The 24,583-nt window shown below is 37.2% G+C and overlaps 1 protein-coding gene across 5 annotated transcripts in view; it reads right to left on the reverse strand.

Moving 5' to 3' along the window:
* LOC131427355 (dipeptidase 1) overlaps positions 1-24,583 on the reverse strand; it is a 715,435-nt gene that overhangs the window by 500,103 nt on the left and 190,749 nt on the right. For all 5 annotated transcript variants that reach the window (XM_058590471.1, XM_058590475.1, XM_058590472.1 and 2 more), the window contains exon 3: positions 10,234-10,965. The gene's annotated coding sequence lies outside the window, so the exon portion shown is untranslated. The remainder of the gene's footprint in view (positions 1-10,233; positions 10,966-24,583) is intronic.

The following is a 24,583-nucleotide window of genomic DNA, read 5'->3' on the forward strand; positions in this document are numbered from 1 at the left end:
AATTTTGCAAACCACTTACGAATTGTTGCTTCGCCCGGTGCAGAGTCTGGATAACACTCATCAAGTTATTTTTTGGTATCGGCGGCACTTTTTTTCATCAAAAAGTAGTGTTTCATCAGCACCCGAAATTACTTTTTTTCCATTTTTTTCACAATAACAAAAGTAGCTTCACTCAAAATGCAATATCTCACAAACTAATAATCAGACAGCTGTCAAATTTATACACGTATCTTTTGAAGGTTGGTACTAACTGAAAATGGTATGGATTTAATTCTAGTGGCGCCCTCTCATAGAAACGATACGAACTTTTCAGCCGATCTGTTAACTATCTCTAACCTAATACGTACAAATTTTGAATTATTTGTATTTCAGAGTTTGAGCACCTCTCTTCAAATTTCGTGCAGTATTGTTCGAATTTTTGTTCTAGTATATCCAGGGAAGCCATCTCATGTACTTCACTAGTCCTTGTCCAAGGGGGTAGATTTAGAATCATCTTTAAGATCTTACTTTGAATGCGCTGAAGCCTAAGTTTGTGTGTTCGTGCACAGCCCCGCCAAACAGGGACTGCGTATTCAATTGCGGGGTAGATGATTTGTTTATAGACAGCCATCTGATTCTTCAGGCACAGTTTATGATCGATTTTCGACCACGGTACCCCTTTTATACGCATTCAGATGAAGATATGTGCCTGACTACCTCAAAATTGTCGTCCTTGCGCGAAAAAGCCAAGCAACAGTAAAGAGTTTTCCGCGTTGTTTTCAAAGTTTTAGAAAACTTAATTTTTGAGTTGTTTGTGGTTATATCACAAAGCTCAAAATATTATCCTTAATTTCTGATCATATTTTTGATGAAATGGTAAAAGAATTATGTTGCTGCCGTTATACAAGTCGAAATATTCATGATTAAGTTCTGCCCATTCTTTCAATGGCTAATTTTGAAAAGGCACCCCATAGTAAAGTCAGTCGTATTCACGACAAAAAACCAAACGTGGAACATGATAATACCATGTAAATGTTTCCTGTTTTTTTGATAATATCAGTCATTAACAGATCGGCTGAAAAGTTCGTATCGTTTCTATGAGAGGGCGCCACTAGAATTAAATCCATACCATTTTCAGTTAGTACCAACCTTCAAAAGATACGTTAATAAATTTGACAGCTGTCTGATTATTAGTTTGTGAGATATTGCATTTTGAGTGAAGCTACTTTTGTTATTGTGAACAAAATGGAAAAAAAGGAATTTCGTGTGTTGATGAAACACTACTTTTTGATGAAAAAAGTGCCGCCGATACCAAAAAATGGCTTGATGAGTGTTATCCAGACACTGCACCGGGCGAAGCAACAATTCGTAAGTGGTTTGCAAAATTTCGTACTGGTCATATGAGCACCGAAGACGTCCAAAAGAGGCTGTTACCGATGAAATCGTGAAAAAACCCACAAAATGATTTTCAATGACCGTAAAGTGAAGTTGATCGAGATAGCTAACACCCTAATGATATCAAAGGAACGTGTTGGACATATTATTCACGAATATTTGGATATGAGAAAGCTTTGTGCAAAATGGGTGCCGCGTGAGCTCACAATCGATCAAAAACAACAACGAATTGATGATTCTGAGCAGTGTTTGGAGCTGTTATATCGAAATAAAACCGATTTTTTTCGTCGATATATAACAATGGACGAAACATGGCTCCATCACTTCACTCCGGAGTCCAATCGACAGTCAGCTGAGTGGATTGCACGCGATGAACCGAACCCAAAGCGTGGAAAGACTCAACAATCGGCCGGTAAGGTTATAGCGTCTGTATTTTGGGATTCGCATGGTATAATTTTCATCGACTACCTTGAAAAGGGAAAAACCATCAACAGTGACTATTATATAGCGTTATTAGAGCGTTTGAAGGACGAAATTTCAAAAAAACGGCCTCATTTGAAGAAGAAAAAAGTTTTGTTTCATCAAGACAATGCACCGTGTCACAAATCGATGAAAACTATGCTGAAATTGAACGAATTGGGCTTCGAATTGCTCCCTCATCCACCGTATTCTCCAGATTTGGCCCCCAGTGACTTTTTCCTGTTCTCAGACCTCAAGAGAATGCTCGCTGGTAAAAAAATTAGAAGCAATGAAGAGATAATCGCTGAAACTAAGGCCTATTTTGAGGCAAAGGACAAATCGTACTACAAAAATGGTATCGAAAAGTTGGAAGATCGCTATAATCGCTGTATCGCCTCTGACGGCAATTATGTTGAATAACAAAAACGAATTTCGGCAAAAAAATGTGTGTTTCTATTAAACGATACGAACTTTTCAGCCGAACTGTTACGTTGTGTGAACCATTTTCTATTCAACTCACTGTTACCGTCGATGCCATATTGGAAAATATTCAAGAAAAATTCATTTCGAGATATTTCAGATTCAATAGAACATTAGTTTGATCAAAATTGCATGAAAATTTTAAGAATATTTGAATTTACACGTATTTTGAACCCCATTCCGATGATTCTCATAAAAAATAACAGACTGTTATTTTCACAGAAATTGGTGTACACTCATCGAAACACGTTAATTCAAAGGTGCTTGAAAATACATACGAATACATGTTTCACAATAAAAATGTTGTTCGATGTCGATTTTTCATTTACAAAAACACAAAAGATCAATTTTTAACATTATCATTTTTCATGTAAAGATTTTTTTACAAGATCCATGTTTGTGTTAAGAGAACTTGTATTGAAAATCAAATGTGAAACTTATTCATTACCAATTTTTTTTTGTTATGTTTTTGTAAACGTCATTCCATTTCTTATTTACATTACGTACTAGTTCTCACGAGTTTCACAATTGTTTTTTCGCTAATTTTATTATTGCTTTGTGATGGGATCGACGCATGAGTTTTTGTATCAGTTGCAGAATCGTTGTAAATAAATATTCGTAATAACGGAAGAACTTAAAAATATTTTTCACAGCACAGAAAAATTGGGCTTTTGCCATAACAAAACAGTTACTAAAATAGTAATAGAAACTAACTTGATAAATTGCACAATCAGTAGAAAATACAGGACAGCAACTTAACATGCTACTTGGGAACACTACCCATCAAATTATGTGCAACATACTTCTTAAATACTTCAATAAACTCTTTCTTCCAATCCTTGCAATTGAATACTTTCCGATCTCAACTTCTGCAACTTTTTTGGAATAACCATGCAGCACTTACCGATGAAAAGTTTTAGGTCCGTTATCGGCTTGATGTCTGCTTTAATGTATGTCTCGTCGTCCATTACGATGCAGTTCGGCAGTAGCAACTAATCGCGGTACATCTTCCTGGAGCGGGATTTGACCACCGTATTCTGTTGATCGGCTCGTATAGGCGGCTTTCCTACTGTGAAGATATCTGTTGCGCAGATTTGACGAACAAATTTACGTTTTTGGACACATCCCGAATGGTATGAATCAAATTACGCATAAGGGGGAGCGGTGTGGGCGGAAGGGAGATTCGAGAATATTGATAAATAAGCCGGTGAAGGAGTATTTTTGAGCACGCTTCTTAGAAATTATGATTTGCGATGTCCACTGTATCTTAGCGCAGACTAATCAGAAATAAACAAAGTGACAGAACATCACCGCTTCGAACAAACTCAGTGATCCGGCGTCTGTTATACCTCGCTCAGAAAGTATAATCTCCACCTACAGGTTCGACACTAACATCCGCCCGATTCTCTCAATCCCCGTCTCTGTCCACCATCTTCATTGGAACTGAGAAGATCTTTTTTTCTTTTGTAACTTAATTTCTCATTCTCCTCTCCCCCGTCTCCTTACCATATCGATGGCAGCTAATTAGATCTCTGTCGCTTTTTGGACATTCTCTTCTCTCAACTTCTTTTTATCCCGTTTTCAACAATATTTACTTCTCTTCCATAATATCACCATCATCTCCCACGGAAGACCGCTCCAGTCGATGACCAGCATGCGGGCCATCCGCCGGATCTCCGTGACCTGGGGGTGTTTTCCGTGGATGCGGCCAACATAGGTAGATAAATTTACCAACGCCATCTGGAAGACTCTCAAGCTATATTCAATTCACCGGCCACTACCGATTGCCAGCTGAATGCTGAATTTTGGAAAATCTGCGACCCCGATACGACATTACCAAATAATACTATTCTAGTTTTAAGTTAGTCGTTAATTAATATTAGAAAATACCCTTGGCATCTTAGAGCTTAAGCAGTGTTCCTTGAAATTGTATTAGATTATTGAATAAAAAAACCTGTTTTAATCCACCTAATGGTGTAATGACACCGTTCTCATCTTACTCATAACATCATAAATATTACTGTGGAATCCTTAAAAACAACTGTTCATTGAATAGAATTAATAAAGTTTTGTCGGACCTTATCTAACAAACTCTACAAATCCTGTTTACCTTGTAGTTCCGGAGCCGGAAATAGAATCCAAAACAAATTAGGGTATTCCGTATGAAACTGTAAGACTTTTCTTTTGAACGTAGAAGTTTGTGAAAATTGATTTTGCCATCTTGAAGAAAAGTGAGTGAGATCCTTTTTGCAGTTTTTAATCACCATTTCTAATTCTCTAGAAACCAGATTTAGATAACAGGAATAGCCGAAGTTGGTTCGTTTGACAGCAACGAATATGACCTCCAAGTTGGAGCAGTTTTGAACGTAGTTAAACCTATTCCTACTATCTCATGCTCTATTTCGATTAAACCAACTAACGAAATCTAACAAACGAAATCAACCTGCGTTTCTGTTACTTCTGCATATGTAAGTCAAGCTAAAGAGCACGAATCAGCAGCATGAAACATGTAGGAGGATTATTATTATATTTATTATTAATATTTTTTTTATCATTACTATTGACATCACTACACCACCAGCACGGTATTACTATTAGAATTTATCAGACAGCTTTATGGGATTTGTACCTGTTTTTGATGATCATTTGAGAAAAAATACTTATGAAATTGGTAATTTTCCACTTATCACGCTTTAGTTCTGGAAGTCGGATCCGAATAAAATGTTTTAACAATTTTTATAAAACTGTAAGACCTTTCATTTAAATCTTATTTTGTGAAAATCGGTTGAGTCGTTTCAAAGTAAATTGAGTGCACACTATAATTTTCACATATTACTATGTAACTCCGGAACCGGAAGTCGGATCCAAATAAAATTCAATAGCAGGTTATGGGACCATAAGACCTTTTATTTGAATCTTAGGTTGTGAAAATCGGCTATGCATTCTTTGAAAAAAGTGAGTGCATATTTTTTCCATTTTTTTGGTGCGTATCATCCTATATCACCGGAACCGAAAGTCGGATCGGGATGAAATTCAATAGCAGGTTATGGGACTATGAGACCTTTCATTTGAATCTTGATTTGTGAAAATTAGTTCGGCCAGTGCATATTTTTGTTACATACATACACACACAGACATTTACTCAGTTCGTCGAGCTGAGTCGAATGGTATATGACATTCGGCTCTCCGGGCGTCGGTTAAAAAATCGGTTTTCACAGTAATTGCATAGCCTTTCTATAAGAGAAAGGCAAAAAGAATTCTACATATCAAAGCAGCATACTACATGCCTTTCACATAATAGACGTGAATAGTTTCAAACGGGAGCGGGTCATATCGCCGAAAGCCATTTCGCCGAAAGTCGTTTCGCCGAATGCCATTTCGCCGAATGCCATTTCGCCGAAAGCCATTTCGCCGAAAGGGTCATTTCGGGTAATTTCGCCGTAAGGGTCATATCTCCTGCATGTTATGTCTCCTGTATAAATGATGTGGCGCAGCCACATAACCGAAGCCAAGATGGCTCGGCGGCACAAAGCCGCCGAGCCGACACCAGCTGAGTCGGCCGCCGACCCGCCGTCGGAAGCGGCGGCCTCTTGCATACAAACCTGTAACCGCCTCGTTTGCCCGGTCTACTCAAAGCTAGGTTTCTTTGCTTTAGTTAGGTCCGAACGAGCGGTAGCGGTAGCGAACCAAAACGATGTGGCGTAGCCGCATTAGATATTTTTTCATTTTCACTTAATAAACGGAAAATACCACCTTCATTTGCCTGGTAGATACACCTATGCAATTGCTTTGGTGCTTACTAGCTAATAGTCAACAAGTTTTCTTGGGAACTACTTTCTGAGGTTCATGAATCAATCTTTATTCAAAAGTACAATAATCAATCATTATTCAAGAAGTACAATGGTAGGTCAACAAAACGGGCGTTAACGCTACCATCTTTCGTTTGTCTTTAATTTAAATTAATTCTAATTACGATTTAAAGACGATTTCAGGATTCGGCGAAATGACCCTTTCGGCGAAATGGCATTCGGCGGAATGGCATTCGGCGGAATGGCATTCGGCGAAATGGCATTCGGCGAAATAACCCTTTCGGCGAAATGACTTTCGGCGAAACGGCTTTCGGCGAAATGGCTTTCGGCGAAATGACCCTGATCCGTTTCAAACCGTGTATGTTTTTGTAGAGAACAATCCTCTAGATGGCTCAATACCAAATTTCATGACAATCTGTCTACTAGTGTTCGAATAACAGCTGATCGTGTCAGACGAGTTCTAGTTTTCATCAAGCTATGAAAAAACGCAACGAGGAAATTGAATGATTTGCGGTACGAATTGGTCCACCATCCCCCACATTCTCCAGACCTGGCCCCTAGCGATTGTTGTTTATTTCCAAACCTAAAAGGGTTTCGGCAGGGAAAGAAATTTTCGTCGAATGCTGAAGTCATTGCAGAAACGGAAGTCTTGACAAATTTTTTAAAGGGCTTCAAATGGTTGGAGGACCGATTAGTTAAGTGCTTAGATGGAGATTATAATGAAGAATAAAAAAAATTTCACGGTAAAATATTGACTTTTTCTTTGTTAGACCCGGGATTTATCATTCCATATAGTAGTTATAGTTGATGTTTTTCTAGACCCAAACATTTTTGTTTGATTTTTTGTTGTCAAAGGACCTTTCAACCGGGTGGTCATTTGGGTCCATGTTTGAATTTTTTCAATTTTTATTTTTTTCTTTTAGCGATATTCTCCTAACCAGAGACCAGAGCCGGTTCGGATAGTAAATGGTAAAAGACCTTTATCACTACTTTCCGACATACCAGGGACTTGGGTGATTCGCATTGTTCAGATGCCTAAGCCCAACTCCTCTGGTAGAAGGTAAAAGTTAAGTTACTAGAAGATATCAGCTTGCCTAATGACCCTCTGTCACGTCTCACCTTTCCGTTCTATATATTCACATCCTTGCTCTCCCTTGAGTACTATCATTCTATAATTTTCATTTTCTGTTTCTACAAAAAAATGGTCTCTGGTTAGGAGAATATCGCAAAAAGAAAAAACAAATATTGACTACTAAACTTAGTCGTTAAAAAAAAAAAGAAAAAGAGTTCAATTTTTATTTAACTTGTGGTGGTTGCTTAAAGTTAAAAATGCGATTTTTTTATGAGAAAATCCGCCATTTTGTAGCCGTAAACCCTCTCCAAAGTAACAACAATTCTGTAGAATTTTCATACTTATTTGAACAAAACTCTGGAAGGTATAAACCTGTATCTATGGCTATCTCAATCTGCAAAGAAGCAAGAGCTCGGCGCACAGGCCAAAGATTTCTACTTCGATTGACTTCAAAACTTGACAAAACATTCTTGAAATTTTTCATTATAATAAATTATACAAGAAAAAATATGATTTTTTGAAAATGTTAGATCCTACGGGCTCCCTGAAGTCATAAATTGTTTCCATTGATTTTATAGACAAAAAACTTTAAGCGTCACCGTCATTTAAAAATTACTGCACCATTTTTTTTTTAATTCTGCACTCACTTTTTACGTATAAAAAACCAGACCCCAACGTTTTCCTTTCCGTTGTTCGTTACTTTGGAGAGGTTTTACAGATACAAAATGGTGGATTTTTTTGTGAAAAATAGTTTTCCTTTTGAACAACCACCAAAAATCAAAAATATTAAAAAAGAAATCAAACAGAAACTCTAGAAAAGGGTCTAGAAAAACTTCTACTCTAACTATGCTGTGTTCATTTGTTCACTTCTGATTAGTCTGCGCTGAGATACAGTGGACACCGCAAATCATGATTTTTTAGAAGCGTTCTCAAAAATACCTCTTCGCCGACTTATTTCTCAATATTTTTCGACGAAAAAATCACAAAATATTGTTCGAATGATGCATTTTATCATGCAAAACATTTGATTTGATTTTGTTGAACGATAGTTCTGGAAAAAAAATCTCAAAAATGATGATTTTTTTCATCGTTTTGACCCTAGCTCCGGATAAAAATCAGCAAGTTTGTATGGAACTACAAGACTTTCTTTTTGAATTTAACTATGAAAAAAAATATACGAGAGATAGGGACCACATCGGGCACGGAATTAAGCTGGACAGCTTGAACATCTTATTAACCAGTAATTATTTTGATCCCGTGATTGCCTTAAGAAATGCGCTTTCGTATGAAAGACAAGCGTCAGATTGATTTTTTTGGGTTTGTTTTATTTCTGTGCATGATAAAGACGGTCTGGCTAAAATTATTATTTCTTTTCGAAAGTTAATCTGTGCACATAATTTTTTACTTGAAATTCTTGATGGATTCTTGAAACATACTTCAAGATTGATATCTATATTTCTATTCACTTATTAAACCTAGATTATCACTTAATATCATAATAAGATTTACTAAAAATGTAAGCAAAACTTTTTTTCTATGTACCGATACAATCAAATAGTTTTTAATAAAGACTCCAAAGTCAAGAAAAATTTCATTCGAAAATAGTTTCATTTTCATTGTGCTCATTAACACTCCAACCACCAAGCCAAAAAACAGTCGGAACGGTATTTTTTTAATGGCTGTATCTTCGTTGATACTGAACTGATTTAGTAAATTTTGCCATTAGTAGATTTTTTGGAATGTTCAAATCAATGTAGACTAATACTGACTTGGATTTAAGCATTGATTAATTTTGTAGAACTGGAAATGTCGTAGCAAGTACTTGAAATGTCGTATTATAATGCATTGTTGAGATACTTAAAAACAACCGCGATAACCTACGGTTTCTTTAATTTAAAATCATTCATAATGTTACTAGTGAATTACCCTGTTATTTTGAAACCAAAAGTCAGATCCAAATAGAATTCGCGAAATTCAAAATTTCAGAAATTGACCGAAAATTTTATTAGACTATCTATCATCCTCTTGAGTATTCTTATTAGTATATACGTTAGAAAATATTTATGAAAACTTTAACATTCCCTAAATGATCAAGTGCATCCAATACGGACGTGGAGAATCATCAGAATTCCGATGAATATGATTGCCTATTTTGCGAGGCGAACGGCACATAAAATAAATTCGCAGGTCCACTCGTTTATGTGCACAGCAAGCTTCTTAGCAGGTTATCGGCACAGAGAGCAAATAGATTCATTACTAGCTCTGATTGTTTAAATAGTAGACCCCTATGATATGTGAAAAAAGTAACAAGTAAATTTATGTGCTTGAAATTGTCATCTCTCACAAGGAAAACATGATAAAAGGTGTAATAATATTGAAAACCTGTTTAAAACTGGTCCAGCTGTGAATGTTGGATCCTGATCACTGATTGTACGGTTTTTATTTCAAAATTTCGAATTTGTACTTCTATAAGAGATACCAAAGACGTAGTCCTACATCAAAACTGTTTGAAACTTTCTGCTAAATTGTTCGGAGTTGCATGAGAATAGCTTCGAAATCATTTGTCAATTCGTTGGTAATTACTCTGAAATCTTGCTCTAAAATTCCATGAGATAGGGTAACGGCTTAAAATAGCTTTAGAGTTTCCTATTCTAATTTGGTAGCAAATAAGCAGAAATAATCCCAATAAATTCTCTCAATTGTTGTTCTGTAGCGATATTTACTGGTTGTTCCCTATTTACTTTAGGGAAATGAGCTGATACAAATTCAATAAACACTTCATTCTAATCTTCTGCATTATCAACACATTCGTCGTAACTAAAACAGATCAATTAGCATTCCACTCTGATCTTTGCAATTGCTTACAAATTAATAGCTTTCCTGGAACGATTCAATTCCCGTCATCACACGATTTCCAATTCAATCAGTTCCCGTTAAATTAGGTTGGCTCCCTTCTAGCTTCCCGTTCCAATACATCTCCCCGTGTTTTTTCCCTTAACCGGTTTTTCCCATGCACTCAATGATTGCCTTCTAACTTACCTTTTATTTCGTCCTAATAGCCCCGCTTGTCGCCATCCAGACGGGCCAATTTACTTGACCCTAATTTTCGTCCTGCACTTATTCAAATCAAACAAATTGATTCTTGAAATGGGTCACAATGAAGGCTTCTGTCACAAAAGCCGCCAACAGCACCGAGCCAGTCCCGAATTTTTTTTTTTCTTCTGTCGCCGGAAAGAAATAAAAACACTTTTCACTTGGTTTCTTTCCCCCAAGGAACAGGGCAATTCTTCTTCAACTTGAAGCACCTTTAACACATACACTCTTACACACCCACCTGGAAAACTTTTTCGTCCTCCGTTGCTCACTGTTCGGTGGACCGGGACTACGGCCGACGCTGATTCAAACAAAGAATTTCCCGTCGATCGGTTGGCAAATATTTATTTAGGTAAGCAGTATCGAACGATAGGACCGGGGCTTGTTTTTTTTCCGTTTAGCCCTGCTGTTGCTTCACTACACTATCAACTTTTTAATGGTATTTTTTTTCGCTTGTTCCCAGCACACAGGCACTGAAGAACATTTCCGCGGACCCACCGGCGGACCCAGTAGAAAGAGATCGTTTTTCTTCGCCAGAATGGTAGTGGAACTTCAACGCTCCAGTCCAGTCCCGTCCATCGTTGACTGCGGCGAAAGCGGAAAATTTATCGTTTTTCTAATTTATGTTTCCTCTGGAAGCTTCCTATTTCGACGGTTGGCGGTGCTTTGTTCTGCTACCTGGAATGATTTGGGATAATGGAGAGAGAGAGGAAGAGAGAAAAAAAGAATAAAAATTTAGTTCTAGAATTGTGGATTCCGTAAGTAAGTGGGTGGGTGGGTACATGCAGTAAAGTCAGCAAAAAAAAAGTGAGCCGGTGTAGAAGTTCGAAGTTCAGAGATAGTATTTCACCGAGAAGGGGGAAATTGAAACTTTTTTATTTTGGTTGGGTCAGCTTTTTTTTTGTTCGATTCTTAAATTACGATCAGCTCGTTCAGCTTTCTGCTTCATAAGTCGTTATGTGCTTATTCGATTGGACTCTGCGGAGTTTGGGCGAACGTATTTATTGTATTGATCGGTTGAATTTATTATGGCTACGGTATCAAACAGATTTATTTAAATTAATTCTTATGCAGCAGTTATTCCCCTGTTCTTCTCTATAAAAAATAAGGATAAAACAACAACACTTGAAATATCTTGCCTTGAAGAGCACGTACACTACTCTAACAAGCTTAAACTTAGATAAGCTTTTTGATATATTTTTGATATTCTCATTCAATTTGAAGTACTGAAGAAATGGTAACAATGGAGATTTTTTTATTTAAACAATTTTTCCAGGAGGTCGTCAATATTTTATATTTTCAGAATATACTAGATTTAATAAATTCTCTTAATTTTGGATGTTTTTTTCATAGCATTTCCGGACAATTTTTAGGTAGTTTTTGTAGTTTCGTTTTAGTTTAATTTGGTGAAATTAAAAACAATTTAGCATTTTGAGGTTTCGGAAAATTTTTGGATCGTTTTGGAAAATTTCAAATGTTTTCAAGAAAATTGTAAAAGAAATTTTACCATGTAGCCTTATAACTACTTAGTAATAATTTTCTGAAACAGTTTTAAACTATTTTCGACCGCTATGAGTATAGCTGGCCTACAATTCTTATTAATTTTTGAGTTTTTGAGTGATTTTGACAGATTCCCTCTCTATGCTAAAGAGATATAATCCAAAGGAAAAATGTAGAATGTTGAAAAAAATTGTGTTGTAAGAAATCGGAAATTTTTCAACTCTGATGACGTCACAAATTAAAAAATCTCTCTAGCGAAATTTCATAACATTCAATTCCTTAGTGTGTTACTTTTTTTGTACATTCAGCGACGTCACTTTTGGAATGCAAGAAGAAAAAATAATTTTGTTTGTTGATAAAACGCTATTTTCTATTTGAAACATAAATCCGTGTAAGCACAGATGGCTCGATAAGCATTATTCAGACTCGGTTTCGAGCAAATCACTCATTATAAACTGATATGGCAAATTTAAAAGTGATCATGTAAAGCTTGTTCTCGAAAAAATCTGGTCAGATTAAATTTGAAACAAAACAAATCTTTCTGTTTCAGTTCAATCCAAAATCCATTTTTTTATTCATTTAATTATGCATTATTAGTCATCTAAAAATTAACTACAGTTTCTTAAATGGACTACATGAACTACACGTTTATGAGTTTACTCCAGCCATTAGAATCTACGCAGACTTCTCTGCAACCGAATTTGCTACTTTTGCCTGAGTTCCGAAATTCAATAATTGTAGGTTCTGGCTTATATTGAGTGAATTCTCTCTTTACAAAAGCTCAATACCGCTCGATTGGTCGCAATTCCGGGAAGTTATGTGGATTCACCTCTTTCGGTACAACATGGACTCCATTCTCTTTTAATCATTCCGAAACCTCTTTGGCGTAGTGACGAGATACCAAATCAGGCCAAACTAGCGAGGGACCATCATGGCTGCGTAGGAATGGTAACAATCGCCTCTATAGGCATTCTTCACTGTATTTTTCTCTGTTTATCGCTCCGGTAGTGATGAACCTTTGGCTTGCTCAACCATAGCAGCATATTACCTGCCAAATCAAATATTTTTTTGGAAAACTAGGTCTGGTTCTCCACATCGCAGCATGCTAAAGATATTCCGGGAAGATGCCTAAAATCTTCCAGCACATAAATTTCATCGTTCATTATCACGTAGGAAAACTTCGTAAAATATTCGCGATATAAGTTGCGAGCCCGGGATTTAACCGTCACATTCTGTTTTTAAACACGGTTTGGTACAGTTTTCATCTTGAACGACTTCATACTTTACCGTTGCTTAGAAGAATGTACAAATGCTGGAGACATTTTTATTTTTCTAAATGCAATACGTACCGAAAGATCTGGTCTCTTCTGTAATATTTGCTTCACCCTCGTATTGAAACATTTAGGAACGTTGCTTTCAGGAAAACTTTGTTTTTTACAAGTTTTCTTACTGATAGATCCGGATTTTCATTGCGATCGCACACAACTACTTTTCGCATTTGCTCTTCTTTCGACACCATATTTGATCCAGAAGCTTTGAGCATCATCAAATGTTCTCCAGACTATGAAATTTTTCTCGCGTTTATAGAGTTTTCCTATAGATAAACCATGTTTGAGAATGTCCAGATTTTGTCGCAAACAAGCCTTAAACATCGATGATGCACAACGTTCTGGCTGTTGTTCCACGAATAGCCTTGAAAGTTAATTTCAATTGCAGGGAATAGCTGACACTGTAAAGATATCAAAAGGAAGGTAATCCACAATCATGATAATGAATAGTTTTCAAAGTGGATATAGCGTTTTCTCACAGCTGATCAAACACAATGTATCACAACTGAACTCTATGAATTGAAATTCAAAATTCTACCACATCCAATATATTCGCCAGATTTATCCCTCAACAAATAATTTCTGTCGATAGGTAAGATTAAAAGGGAAGCTGGTTGGGAAGAAAATTGCATCGAATTATGAGTTCATAACTGCGACTGATGTTTTTTTTTTCGAGAATACGACGAAATTGTGACATAAAAGTGGTACGTATAATATGGAATGCCGTTGAAAGAATTATATTACTTTTCAAGGAGAACACATTCCTGAATAAAACTGAAATTTCGAAAAGAAGTGTTATTCGTCTGACCGAGGATTTTATAACCGAAGTGTGAGACATATTTTAAGATATTTTTCCAATCAATGTTTATGCGAATTTAAAACAACATATTTCCGAAATCTTTAATCTACTTCTTTGACTTATCAGTGCCACAGTTCAACATAAACCGTTGAGTACGTGTAATGTTCAACTTCACCTTTAGTGATACTTTTAACAATATGCTTTAATGAACATGGGTAAGTCGAATTCCAGCTATTTTTTAAAAAGCAGATTTTTTTCAGATTTTTTCAGTAACATTCTAATACTGTCCAGAGAATTTTCAACTTTCCGACATGTAACGCAAAATTAAGGGTAAGTATATTGAATTCGGTTGAGATATCATCGATAGAATAGGGCGGATAGAAAAAAGTTCGATCCGTCGGTTACGCCATTGCGCAGTAATCCGGATTCACAATTTAGGAGAAAAATATTTGTGATCTAGTCTTATACTTTAAAGCTCCGATGTTTTTAGGATAAATGGTCTGTGTCAAAGAAGTTTGCTCTGGAGGTAGGTAGTATTATAGTGGCTCCTATCATTAGGGTGATCTAAAAATTGTTTTCCAAATGTCGTGAGATAGTAGTATCGCAAAAGATCTCTTCTTCGGCAAAATTAAAGAACAACTTATTGCAAACAGCTTTGTTGAAGACGCCATTGGGATATCCCTAGCGGTTTCAGAAGTACCGCTATTTTAATCAAGCAACTTAGTGTTCCTAGAAAAATCATTTCTTTGAACATTTTTTAGAGCAAATTGAAGCACTGTTTTTTCGTGTCAAAAGTTATTGAAATAACAGGTAATTTTGAAACTGTTGTATATAAAGTGCATTTCTTAGAAAGTGTTTCCAAATATAGAAAAAAAATTCAATTATGTCTTACTCGGAAAAAAATTGATTTTCAAAATTTGCCATTTCCCACATGAGCCAATTAGTACTGATTCTGATTCTGATATTTCCTTGTTTGGTTTTGATGCCATAGCATGGAGAGAAATGTAATATGGTTTAACTTTTCACAAAATCAAATTTTCGAGTGAAAATAAGTTTGATAAAAGTTCTGCAATGAAAATAAATAATAAATAAATAATAATGAATTTGAAATATTTGAAGTCGATCCACCAAAAGCATGATTTATATTAGGCTTGCAATTTTGTCTCGAGATTGATAATAATTATGCTCCCTATCACTGTTCATGTACTGCAAGATGGGCAGTTTCAAGATGAAAAAGTTTTTCTAACTAAAACTAATCGCAACTGTATTCTGGGAAAGCGTCTCACAAATTCAGTTTTATTGCACGTATTTCAGTTTAGTTTCGATTTCTTCTATTTGTTAGGCTTAACTTTTTTTGTGAAAACTATTCATACAGCACTTTTTTTGTAGTATTATCATGTTTTTTTACTACAGCCATTTGAGAAAAATTAGTTGCGTTTGTCAAAGAAAGAAACGAAATGTTTGAACGCAGTTTGAAAAGTTTAGGAAAATACCTCCGCCACCATTGCTTAATAAACCTTTTTGGAATTCATTTTCTAAGAAAGAAGATTTTTTCGTTTGTTTCCACTCTGAATATAAAAGTTTCAAAATTATTTTGCTTTTGCCATTAACTTCAGCTCAAAAAGTGATATCTGAATGCATCTGCCAGGAAATAAATTGCTTGTATTAACTCTGAAAAATGTGCAGACTCCCAATACGAGAAGTGGAAATGAAAAAACAACTCGAGCAAAATGACTGATTTTTCTAGAAGAAAGGATACCATGAACAAATTTATTGCCTTCAACCTGTAGAATAATATTCTACTATCCAAATGATTATCTTTCAACGAGAACTTCTAATTTCGAATATATCTGTAAATTGTTTAAGCTGTAACTTCTTCATTTTTCAAAAGGCACGGATGGGATAGCCATCAATTTGTAGGTTTTACCGTTTTTTATACATATAAAAAATAGGTATAGAATTCGCTCAAAGTTAAGAAAAATTTTCCGAGGCCCGGAGGCTCGATTGTCATATACCAATCGATTCAGCTCGACGAACTGAGCAAATATCCGCGCGTGTATGTGTGTGTGTGTGTGTGTGTGTGTGTTGTCAACTAAAAGGTCGAGATCTCAGAGATGGCTGGACCGATTTTGATCAAACTAGTCGCAAATGAAACGTCTTCGATGGCGCGTCACCCTGAACGCTATTGAATGGTTTTGATGGTTTTATGTCAAATTTTTCAGATTTTTGACAGTATGTGTCACAATTGACCTTGAAAACAGAATATATTTTGAGACTTAGATTCCGCACGGTAATATCTATCCAACAAGCAATAGATTGTTAAAATCTGTTCATTTTCAACGGAGATATCGAAATTTTTGTGTAAGCCACTTTTTCCCCTATTTCAGCAGTAGAAGTTTTGAGCGCTGTCTGGCAAACGACTTTTTATACTGTTAAATAATTTTTTTTCTAAGTACCCAAAAGACTGCGTACAGCAAGATATTTTGCCTCGGGCCGATTTAAGTACGGTTCGTTTTAGGCAACATAATCGTTTGAATATGCCATATGTAAACCAGATGATGGCAGCATTTTCGAGTTGAAATCAATTCCATAATTATATTGATTTAAACTACTTACAGTAATAAATGCTGGAAGAACATAACTCCCATATACTATTCGAATCAGTTCGTCGAGATCAGCAAATGCGTGTGCAACAAATAATTTCACTCAATTTTTTCGGAGATGGCTCAACCGTTTTCTACAAACTCAGATTCATATGAAAAGTCGTATGCTCCCGAACAAGCTTCCTGAATTACGTTTTGTTCCGACCTCTGGTTCCGGAGCTACAGGATGACATGTGAAACAAAATTAAAATTGTGTAACTCTGAACTGATCTAAAATTCAAATGAAGTCTAAGAATTATCTAAGATTCAGATGAAAAGTCTTGAGATTGTACAGGGTGATTTTTTAAGAGCTTGAGAACTTTTTTAAACAATAAAACGCATAAAATTTGCAAAATCTCATCGGTTCTTTATTTTAAACGTTAGATTGGTACATGACATTTACTTTTTGAAGATAATTTCATTTAAATGTTGACCGCGGCTGCGTCTTAGGTGGTCCATTCGGAAAGTCCAATTTTGGGCAACTTTTTCGAGCATTTCGGCCGGAATAGCCCGAATTTCTTCGGAAATGTTGTCTTCCAAAGCTGGAATAGTTACTGGCTTATTTCTGTAGACTTTAGACTTGACGTAGCCCCACAAAAAATAGTCTAAAGGCGTCAAATCGCATGATCTTGGTGGCCAACTTACCGGTCCATTTCTTGAGATGAATTGTTCTCCGAAGTTTTCCCTCAAAATGGCCATAGAATCGCGAGCTGTGTGGCATGTAGCGCCATCTTGTTGAAACCACATGTCAACCAAGTTCAGTTCTTTCATTTTTGGCAACAAAAAGTTTGTTAGCATCGAACGATAGCGATCGCCATTCACTGTAACGTTGCGTCCAACAGCATCTTTGAAAAAATACGGTCCAATGATTCCACCAGCGTACAAACCACACCAAACAGTGCATTTTTCGGGATGCATGGGCAGTTCTTGAACGGCTTCTGGTTGCTCTTCACTCCAAATGCGGCAATTTTGCTTATTTACGTAGCCATTCAACCAGAAATGAGCCTCATCGCTGAACAAAATTTGTCGATAAAAAAGCGGATTTTCCGAATGGACCACCTAAGACGCAGCCGCGGTCAACATTTAAATGAAATTATCTTCAAAAAGTAAATGTCATGTACCAATCTAACGTTTAAAATAAAGAACCGATGAGATTTTGCAAATTTTATGCGTTTTATTGTTTAAAAAAGTTCTCAAGCTCTTAAAAAATCACCCTGTATAAAAAATCTTGCTTTTTAGTCAGATCCAACTTCTGGTTTCGGGGATACAAGGTGATTAGTATAAAAATGTTTATTTTACATAAATTAACCGATTTTAGAATTCCGGTTCCAGTATCGAATCGTTTCTTAAAACCCAATCGTTTTCTCAAAAAAGGTCAAATCGAATTTCAAAAAAAAATTCAAACTAAAGAATTTATGGTCCCATACAGCATTAATGAATTTGATCCAGTTCTGACCTCCGATTGTGGAATTACAGGGTGAGGAGTTTTTAAAATTCAAACCAATAATTAATATGACGAATATATTTATTCGTCATATTAATTTGAGGCCATACAAATCGTTCCGGGTTATGCTGGTTCCTAAATACCGGCTCTGGATGTACCGTAAATAACCGTAAACTCTAAAATGGAACTTACTTCGACATATCATGGAATGTTCAATCGATTATTACACGTTTAGATTCAAGTTCGATCCGATTTGCAGTTTTGACAATACAGGCTAATGAGTGATAAAAATCTGAAATTTTCGCTTGAAACAACGATCATTAAAATAATGTCATGAGAACTAAAACAACCGAAGATTATTCATGCAAAACAAAACACATGTGGATTGATAAAAAAAAGGTATCATCTCATTGCTAGGTGGATTAAGCACGTTTTAATAACAGCTTTCAAATAAAAATTATCACAAAATAATTAAATCCCTGATTTTTTTTATTTAACTTTTTCGGATTATTTTGTAATTTTTGAGAAAAAAATTAATTTTTTTTTGGGTTTTTTTTTTTGTAGTGTCCAATCGATTCCCTACAACTTCTTTCTGAACGCCATTTTTGTACAATTAACGGTTTCCGAGTTACAACGATTTTAAAAAGGCAATTTTTGTGAAATGCAAAAATACATACGCCCGATTTTAAAATCAGTCGTGAGTCGAATTGACCTCTCCATCGGTTCCAAACTTATGGTTTGCCATACTGAAGCCATGTGCAAAGTTTCATCCAAATCGGAGAGGGTCGATTCTGATTTTGTCACTTTTTCGTCTACTCATTTCTGGAATTGCTCGGGTGCCTTTTCAGAATTTATCGCATGGGTGAACATCTCTTGTTTTATTTAATGTTTCAACATAATTTTTTCTTCACGTCATCGGAGATATGATCAGCAATAATAACCGCAAAGAACTCGAAAAAGACATTTTCCTAAATGTTTATAAGTAAAAGGTAAAAATTCGAAGTGTCATTCATTCTAGCCTACGTAGTTGATTGGTACGAGTTCAGATCGGAATCCACCAACCAAAAATAAGCTTAGGAGTCAAGTTCTGAAATTCAGTTTCAGAATCCAAGACCATTTGCAGAATCCAGATCTAAAATTTAGCTCCGCGTCCAGTTTCCAAAACCAAAATTGTATTTCAAAATTCTGGAACTGAAACCGAATTCAAGAACTTGATTCAAAGCCTGGATTTCGAAACCGGACCTAGACTTGGTCTTTTGAGTTTAATTTTGGAAATGAAATATGGACATGTATTTGAATTTCTGAACTGAATTCTGTAACGGAAATCAAAATTCAGACCGGAATTCAGTTCTAAAATGCATTCCAGAATTCTAGATTTGTGTAATTGAATTCAGAAACTGAAGATTTTCGGGATATCTGGATTCTAGGAGACGAATTCTGAATCCGAATTAAATTGAATTGAAAAAATTGAATCCTGGACCGGAATTATGTAACTAAAATTCAGCTACAAACCAGAATCCAAGTCCAGAGTTCAGTGCTAGATTCAGCTTCAGAATTAAGTCTCTAACCAGAATACTGGTCTTCAGTTCAGTTCCAAAATTCAGCTCCAGAACAGAGGTTCAGTGATCAGTTTAACAATTCAGATCCAGAGTTCAGTTCCATAATATAGCAGCAAAATTGAGATTCAGAATTCAGTTCTAACAATCGGCTCCAAATTTCGGTTCTAGAATTTCAGGTCCAGAGCTATCAATTTTATTCGTATTTACGTCATCCAGTTATGTCTCATGACATTTTTATAAGTTTTTCCATAGTTTCTTCAAGCGATTTTCCACTCTAGTTTTCTGCTCAGACACTGCAAATAACTCAAGTTAGTTCTGGTGACTTTATGTTTAAATATCAAATATCAAAGTAGCTCAATGACTACTAACCTTTCCATATAGCGGCCCCTTTTGGAATAATAATGCTTTCCGCAGACCCAACGATTAAAACCAATTTTGTGCACTAAAAATATATTGACACTCTAGCTCGAAAATATAGCATCAACGGAAATAACACACAAGTTTGAGAAAACGACAACTAGATCCAGTTTAGTGATAAAAACCATTATATTATAATGAATTCGACGCAACACAACACATACTTTTAGAAACACTTGCTGACAGAAAAAAAGTTGTTTTTGAAATAGATTCACAGCCCCAAAAACTATTCCCATGGTTCCGCACACCACAGGTTGTAAATATAACTCATCGAAAATAGTGTTAATGGTCGAAGGAGAAAAATGTTTTCGCATTTCTAGAGCATCATCAAGTATTTATCATTCGTGCCGTGACTATCGGATCGATCGGACGTAAATTCGGCTTTCTCCAATCGCGTGGTGAATTGTTTTATTCCGTTATCAAGGTCATTCCGTATTCAATTGTCTGCATCAGTGCGGTCGAGTGATAGTTCTAATTAATCCGTTCTCAAGGCCGTCTGTGAGCTTGTGTAAAGCAGCACTGCGTGTGGACCGTTAGCCAGCGCCAGCTGGGCGCTGCGCGTATATCGTTTACATATACACATTGGAAACAGTGATAAATATTTATAGTGATAAAAAGAGAAACGTTTCATTGGACAGTGTAGTGAGAGACTAAAAACAAAGTGCTTTTTCCTCAAAGAGGTTTTTTGCACTTTATTGAACTGGAAAATTCACCGGTTGCCTAGGACCGGGCCTTGTCGGCCGATCACCCTTCGAGAGCTAAAGCTAAGTATTTTTTTTTCTTTTTCCCTGTTGTTCAGTACCATTAGAATTTTTTTGGCCCCCTAATATTTACCCGCACGGACACATTTCCGTGCCATGACAAAAGGCACAGAATTGCCTGACCTTCCCCTAGATGATCAAATGGATGCTTCTGATGGCAATAAATCTCGCATTAGAAGCTATCCCGATGGGCTTGCACTCCCGGCCGGACCATCTGCGGTTTACATCCGGACCAAAGCCAACGGTAAAAAATTGAACCTTCTAAGACTTTCTGAAGACCTGTCCTCGCGATACAATACTGTACAAAAAATTGAGAAAGTACGCCCGGACAAGCTTAGGGTCTTGTTAGCCAGTGCAAAACAGGCTAATGAGATCGTTCAAAGTGAGCATTTCACGCGGGAGTATCGTGTATACGTACCAGCTCGCGAAGTCGAGATAGACGGCGTGATCACCGATCCGAGTCTGACTTGCGAGGACGTTCTTAAGCATGGGGCAGGCGGTTTTAAAAACCCCCTACTCAAGAACGTTAAGATACTGGACTGCAAGCAATTGCGTTCAGTATCGACCGCTGAGGATGGGACTAAGTCCTATATCCCATCAGACTCGTATCGGGTGACTTTCGCTGGCTCGGCTTTGCCTAATTACGTCCTCCTGGACCGAGTCCGTTTACCTGTTCGTCTTTTTGTGCCGCGGGTCATGAACTGCACCAATTGCAAACAATTGGGACATACAGCATCCCATTGTTGCAATAAATCCCGGTGTATAAAGTGTGGAGGGAGTCATGCGGATAACTCCTGCAGTGGAGACAATGAAAAGTGTCTCTACTGTAAGGAGGGACCGCATGACCTCTCTGATTGTCCCGTGTACAAATTGCGTAAGGATAAAATGAAGCGTTCACTCAAGCAACATTCCAAACGCTCTTTTGCGGAAATGTTGAAATGTGCTACGCCACCTACCGAAAATCCTTACGCTTACTTGTCAACTGACGAGAGCGAATATGATGACCCCCTCGAAGGTACATCTTCGGCTGTCCCTCATAGCTCATCAATTAGAAAGAGAAGAAATAAATCTTCTCAAAAGCTCCCTAGTAAGGGTTCGAAGATGTCCTCTGATGGGTTTCGAAAAATTACAACTGGTAGTGATGGCAAAAAACCAGAGAAAAAAGCTCCAGGCCGTGGGAAATTGAATTTCCATCACTTCCTGGGACTTCAAAACCCCCGAAAGTCCCTAAAGATCAGTCAGAAAATTTACCAAATACTGGGTTCGTTAAATTCTCTGATATTGTGGACTGGATCATGTCTACTTTCAATATTTCTGAACCTCTTAAAAGCCTGATAATGGCTTTTATTCCTACAGTTAAAACATTCTTGAAGCAGTTGACTGCAAAATGGCCCCTTCTTTCAGCGATCGTATCCTTCGATGGCTAAGACACCCACCGAGGTCACGGATACAATCACTGTTATACAGTGGAATTGTAGAAGTATCATCCCAAAAATAGATCCTTTCAAATTTCTAGTAAATAATCTGAAATGTGACGCATTTGCATTGTGCGAAACTTGGCTAACTTCTGAAATACCCTTAAACTTCCACGATTTTAACATTATTCGTCTGGATCGAGATGATTCCTATGGAGGAGTACTTTTGGGGATCAAAAAGTGCTATTCTTTCTATCGCATTAACCTCCCCTCGATACCAGGTATTGAAGTTGTCGCATGTCATGTTACAATCAAAGGCAAGGACCTTTGCATTGCTTCCATCTACATTCCCCCAAGAGCCTCGGTTGGGCATCGGCGGCTCAATGATATCATAGAGCTTCTTCCCGCACCGACGTTGGTTTTAGGAGACTTTAACTCACACGGTACGGGATGGGGCTGTCTTCACGACGATAACAGATCAACTATGATCCATGATATCTGCGACAACTTCAATATGACAATCTTGAATACGGGAGAAATGACACGAATTCCTGCACCACCAGCAAGACCAAGTGCGCTAGACTTATCCCTTTGCTCGACATCGCTACGGTTGGATTGCACGTGGAAGGTAATCCCTGATCCCCACGGTAGCGATCATCTGCCTATCGTAATTTCAATCGCCACCGGATTAAGACCATCGGAAACAATCAATGTTTCGTATGACCTCACACGAAACATTGATTGGAAATGCTACGCAAATTTGATATCTGAGAATCTAGAAACAACACAAGAACTTCCTCCGGAGGAAGAGTACACGTTTTTGGCTGGCTTGATTCTCGACACCGCGACTCAAGCTCAGACGAAACGTGTACCCGGCGCGAAAACAAACATCCGTCCCCCCAACCCGTGGTGGGACAAAGAGTGCTCAGAATTAAACGCGGAGAGAACTTCATCATTTGTCGAGTTTAGGAAAAACGGAACACCTGATAATTTTAGAAACTACGCGGCATTAGACGCTAAAATGAAAAGCTTGATTAAAGCGAAGAAAAGCGGTTATTGGCGTCGATTCGTAGACGGATTATCGAGAGAAACATCAATGACCACTCTTTGGAACACAGCCCGATGAATGCGCAACAAAAACACCACAAACGAAAGCGAGGAATATTCTAACCGCTGGATATTCGATTTCGCTAAAAAAGTATGTCCTGACTCTGTTCCGGAACAGACAATCATGCGCGTCGCTTCATCAAACAGAAACGAAACACCTTTTTCGATGGTCGAGTTCTCACTTGCGCTTTTATCGTGTAACAATAAATCTCCGGGGTTAGACAAAATCAAATTCAACTTGTTGAAAAATTTGCCTGACTCTGCCAAAAGGCGCTTATTGAATTTATTCAATAAGCTTCTTGAGGATAATATTGTCCCACATGACTGGAGACAAGTAAGAGTTATTGCCATTCAAAAACCAGGGAAACCAGCCTCCGATCACAATTCGTATCGGCCGATTGCTATGCTTTCCTGTATCCGGAAATTGTTCGAAAAAATGATTCTGTTTCGTCTAGACAATTGGGTAGAGACTAATGGCTTACTTTCAGATACACAATTCGGCTTCCGCAGGGGCAAAGGAACGAACGATTGTCTTGCGTTGCTCTCAACCGAAATTCAAATGGCATTTGCTCGTAAAGAACAAATGGCGTCAGTTTTCCTAGACATCAAGGGGGCTTTTTATTCAGTTTCCATAAACATCCTATCTGAGAAGTTGCATCAGCATGGTCTTTCACCAATTTTGAATAACTTTTTGTATAATCTGTTGTCCGAGAAATACATGTATTTCGCGCATGGTGATTTGTCGACAATACGATTCAGTTACATGGGTCTTCCTCAGGGCTCATGCTTAAGCCCCCTTTTATACAACTTTTACGTGAACAACATTGATGAATGTATCAACACATCTTGCACGCTAAGACAACTTGCCGACGACAGCGTTGTGTCCATTATAGGACCCAAAGCTGCCGATCTCCAAGGACCACTGCAAGATACCCTCGACAACTTGTCGACATGGGCTCTTCAAATGGGTATCGAGTTCTCTACGGAGAAAACTGAGCTGGTTGTATTTTCAAGGAAGCGAGAACCAGCACAATTACAGCTTCAACTAGGGGGTGAAACCATAGCTCAGGTCTTCACATTTAAATATCTCGGGGTCTGGTTCGACTCCAAAGGCACCTGGGGATGTCACATTAGGTATCTGAAACAAAGATGCCAACAGAGAATCAATTTTCTTCGTACAATAACCGGATCATGGTGGGGTGCAAACCCAGGAGACCTGATCAGGTTATACCAAACAACGATATTGTCCGTGATGGAATACGGATGCTTTTGCTTCCGATCCGCGGCGAACACTCATTTCATCAAGCTGGAAAGAATTCAGTAT

This window comes from Malaya genurostris, chromosome 2, assembly GCF_030247185.1.
Source record: "Malaya genurostris strain Urasoe2022 chromosome 2, Malgen_1.1, whole genome shotgun sequence".
NCBI lineage: Eukaryota > Metazoa > Arthropoda > Insecta > Diptera > Culicidae > Malaya > Malaya genurostris.